This window comes from Carex rostrata, unplaced genomic scaffold, assembly GCF_964058835.1.
Source record: "Carex rostrata unplaced genomic scaffold, lpCarRost1.2 SCAFFOLD_36, whole genome shotgun sequence".
NCBI lineage: Eukaryota > Viridiplantae > Streptophyta > Magnoliopsida > Poales > Cyperaceae > Carex > Carex rostrata.
The window spans coordinates 567,501-572,500 of NW_027601209.1; positions in this window are offsets into that span (position 1 = coordinate 567,501).

Here is a 5,000-nt window from a genome sequence, read left to right on the forward strand (position 1 = left end):
GTCTTACGGGCGCCTCCACGCTTAGACGCCCTGCCCGATCGTGTTTCGCCGGCTTTACGGCTGGGGATTTCAACCCGCTCGGTCTCTGCGGGGCGCCTCCACGCTTAGGCGCCCCAATGAACCGTGTTTCGCCGGCTTTACGGCTGGGGATTTCAACCCGCTCGGTCTCTGCGGGGCGCCTCCACGCTGAGGCACCCCGCTCAACCGTGTTTCGCCGCCTTTACGGCTGGGGATTTCAACCCTTGCGGCTACCCGCATCGGTCTTACGGGCGCCTCCACGCTTAGACGCCCTGCCCGATCGTGTTTCGCCGGCTTTACGGCTGGGGATTTCAACCCGCATCGGTCTCTGTGGGGCGCCTCCACGCTTAGGCACCCCGCTCAACCGTGTTTCGCCGGCTTTACGGCTGGGGATTTCAACCCGCTCGGTCACTGCGGGGCGCCTCCACGCTTAGGCGCCCCGCTCAACCGTGTTTCGCCGGCTTTACGGCTGGGGATTTCAACCCGCGCGGCTACCCGCATCGGTCTTACGGGCGCCTCCACGCTTAGACGCCCTGCCCGAACGTGTTTCGCCGGCTTTACGGCTGGGGATTTCAACCCGCTCGGTCTCTGCGGGGCGCCTCCACGCTTAGGCGCCCCAATGAACCGTGTTTCGCCGGCTTTACGGCTGGGGATTTCAACCCGCGCGGCTACCCGCATCGGTCTTACGGGCGAAACTCCACGCGGAGTCGCCCTGCCCGAACGTGTTTCACCGGCTTTACGGCTGGGGATTACAACCCGCTCGGTCTCTGCGGGGCGCCTCCACGCTTAGGCGCCCCGCTCAACCGTGTTTCACCGGCTTTACGGCTGGGGATTTCAACCCGCTCGGTCTCTGCGGGGCGCCTCCACGCTTAGGCGCCCCGCTCAACCGTGTTTCACCGGCTTTACGGCTGGGGCTTTCAACCCGCTCGGTCACTGCAGGGCACCTCCACGCTTAGGCGCCCCGCTCAACCGTGTTTCGCCGGCTTTACGGCTGGGGATTTCAACCCGCGCGGCTACCCGCATCGGTCTTACGGGCGCCTCCACGCTTAGACGTCCTGCCCGAACGTGTTTCGCCGGCTTTACGGCTGGGGATTTCAACCCGCTCGGTCTCTGCGGGGCGCCTCCACGCTTAGGCGCCCCAATGAACCGTGTTTCGCCGGCTTTACGGCTGGGGATTTCAACCCGCGCGGCTACCCGCATCGGTCTTACGGGCAAAACTCCACGCGGAGTCGCCCTGCCCGAACTTGTTTCGCCGGCTTTACGGCTGGGGATTTCAACCCGCTCGGTCTCTGCGGGGCGCCTCCACGCTTAGGCGCCCCAATGAACCGTGTTTCGCCGGCTTTACGGCTGGGGATTTCAACCCGCTCGGTCTCTGCGGGGCGCCTCCACGCTTAGGCGCCCCAATGAACCGTGTTTCGCCGGCTTTACGGCTGGGGATTTCAACCCGCTCGGTCTCTGCGGGGCGCCTCCACGCTTAGGCGCCCCAATGAACCGTGTTTCACCGGCTTTACGGCTGGGGATTTCAACCCGCGCGGCTACCCGCATCGGCCTTACGGGCGAAACTCCACGCGGAGTCACCCTGCCCGACCGCTTTTCGCCGGCTTTACGGCTGGGGATTTCAACCCGCATCGGTCTTACGGGCGCCTCCACGCTTAGACGCCCTGCCCCACCGTGTTTCGCCGGTTCTACGGCTGGGGATTTCAACCCGCGTGGTCCGTGTTTTTCGGTAACATATTCGTGTTCCTTGCCCCCGAATCGTGTCTTTTGTCCCCGCTGCACCGTGTTTTTTGCCCCCGCTCAACCGTGTTCTTTGCCCCCGCTCAACCGTGCTTACTGCCCCCGCTCAACCGTGCTTTTTCGGTAACATAATCGTGTTTTCGGGTAACATAATCTTGTTTTTCGGGCCATTTTACACCGACGGAGGCACCCACAGGGGCCATGTACACCCCGCTTGGCATGTACATGAGGGGCTGCCTCTTCCAAAAATCCTTCCCCCCTATAGGGGAATATGCATTTTGGGTCTCCAGCCACGCCCAGGGTTACCACCCCCTGGAAATCCCCCAGGTTTACCCCCCATTTTATGTGGATGCATAGATTCAGACCGCCCTGCTCCACCGCTTTTGGCCATTTTTGCCCAACGTTAGCCGCTTCGGCTTGCCGCTGGACTGTTTTCGGGCCTTTTTCACCGACGCTTGGCCGTATCCGCTTAGTTTTCCCCAACGCTTGGCCGCATCCGCTTAGTTTTCCCCCGCTGGACTGTTTTCGGGTCACTTTTGCCCAACGTTAGCGGCTTCCGCTTGCCGCTGGACTGTTTTCGGGCCCTTTTTCACCGACCCTTGGCCGTATCCGCTTAGTTTTCCCCAACTCGTGGCCGCATCCGCTTAGTTTTCCCCCGCTGAACTGTTTTCGGGTCACTTTTGCCCAACGTTAGCCGCTTCCGCTTGCCGCTGGGATGTTTTCGGGCCATTTTTCCCCAACACTTGGCCGTATCCGCTTAGTTTTCCCCAACGCGTGGCCGCATCCGCTTAGTTTTCCCCCGCTGAACTGTTTTCGGGTCAGTTTTGCCCAACGTTAGCCGCTTCCGCTTGCCGCTGGACTGTTTTCGGGCCAATTTCCACCGACTCTTGGCCGTATCCGCTTAGTTTTCCCCAACGCGTGGCCGCATCCGCTTAGTTTTCCCCCGCTGAACTGTTTTCGGGTCAGTTTTGCCCAACGTTAGCCGCTTCCGCTTGCCGCTGGACTGTTTTCGGGCCAATTTCCACCGACTCTTGGCCGTATCCGCTTAGTTTTCCCCAACGCGTGGCCGCATCCGCTTAGTTTTCCCCCGCTGAACTGTTTTCGGGTCACTTTTGCCCAACGTTAGCCGCTTTCGCTTGCCGCTGGGCTGTTTTCGGGCCAATTTCCACCGACACTTGGCCGGATCCGCTTAGTTTTCCCCAACGCGTGGCCGCATCCGCTTAGTTTTCCCCCGCTTAACTGTTTTCGGGTCACTTTTCCCCAACGTTAGCCGCTTCCGCTTGCCGCTGGGCTGTTTTCGGGCCATTTTTCCCCAACACTTGGCCGTATCCGCTTAGTTTTCCCCAACGCGTGGCCGCATCCGCTTAGTTTTCCCCCGCTGAACTGTTTTCGGGTCACTTTTGCCCAACGTTAGCCGCTTCCGCTTGGCACTGGACTGTTTTCGGGCCAATTTCCACCGACTCTGGGCCGGATCCGCTTAGTTTTCCCCAACGCTTGGATGCATCCGCTTAATTTTCCCCAGCTGAACTGTTTTCGGGTCACTTTGTCCCAACGTTAGCCGTTTCCGCTTGCCGCTGGACTGTTTTCGGGCCATTTTCCACCGACTCTTGGCCGTATCCGCTTGGTTTTCCCCAACGCTTGGCTGCTTCCGCTTAATTTCCCCCAGCTGAACTGTTTTCGGGTCACTTTTGCCCAACGTTAGCCGTTTCCGCTTGCCGCTGGACTGTTTTCGGGCCATTTTTCACCGACACTTGGCCGTATCCGCTTAGTTTTCGCCAACAATTGGCTGCATCCGCTTAATTTTCCAAGCTATACTGCTTTCGGGTCAGTTTTGCCCAACGTTAGCCGCTTCCGCTTGCCGCTGGGCTGTTTTCGGGCCATTTTCCACCCACGCTGGCACCGACGGGGCCATGTACACCCACGCGCGTGTACATGAGGGGGCACCCATTTTTGAAAACCTTGCCCCCCTATAGGGGAATATGCATTTTGAGGCTCTAGCCACGCCCAGGGTTACCACCCCCTGAAAATCCCCCAAGTCAAAATCACCCATGTAAAATATTCAAAAAAATCTCAAAAAATCACAAAAAATTTATAAAACCAAATAAATTCAAAAAAAAAAAAAAAATTCAAAAATTCAAAAAAAATTCAAAAAATTCAAAAAAATTCAAAAAAATTCAAAAATTTCAAAAATTCAAAAAAAGTCCAAAAACCCAAAAAAACTTCAAAAATTTCAAAAATTCAAAAAAATTTCAAAAAAAATTTCAAAAATTTGCCCCGCTGAACTTTTTTCGGGTCAGTTTTGCCCAACGTTAGCCGCTTCCGCTTGCCGCTGGACTGTTTTCGGGCCAATTTCCACCGACTCTTGGCCGTATCCGCTTAGTTTTCCCCAACGCGTGGCCGCATCCGCTTAGTTTTCCCCCGCTGAACTGTTTTCGGGTCACTTTTGCCCAACGTTAGCCGCTTCCGCTTGCCGCTGGGCTGTTTTCGGGCCAATTTCCACCGACACTTGGCCGCATCCGCTTAGTTTTCCCCAACGCGTGGCCGCATCCGCTTAGTTTTCCCCCGCTTAACTATTTTCGGGTCACTTTTCCCCAACGTTAGCCGCTTCCGCTTGCCGCTGGGCTGTTTTCGGGCCATTTTTCCCCAACACTTGGCCGTATCCGCTTAGTTTTCCCCAACGCGTGGCCGCATCTGCTTAGTTTTCCCCCGCTGAACTGTTTTCGGGTCACTTTTCCCCAACGTTAGCCGCTTCCGCTTGCCGCTGGGCTGTTTTCGGGCCAATTTCCACCGACTCTGGGTCGGATCCGCTTAGTTTTCCCCAACGCTTGGCTGCATCCGCTTAATTTTCCCCAGCTGAACTGTTTTCGGGTCACTTTGTCCCAACGTTAGCCGTTTCCGCTTGCCGCTGGACTGTTTTCGGGCCATTTTCCACCGACTCTTGGCCGTATCCGCTTGGTTTTGCCCAACGCTTGGCTGCTTCCGCTTAATTTCCCCCAGCTGAACTGTTTTCGGGTCACTTTTGCCCAACGTTAGCCGTTTCCGCTTGCCGCTGGACTGTTTTCGGGCCATTTTTCACCGTCACTTGGCCGTATCCGCTTAGTTTTCGCCAACAATTGGCTGCATCCGCTTAATTTTCCAAGCTATACTGCTTTCGGGTCAGTTTTGCCCAACGTTAGCCGCTTCCGCTTGCCGCTGGGCTGTTTTCGGGCCATTTTCCACCCACGCTGGCACCGACGGGGCCATGT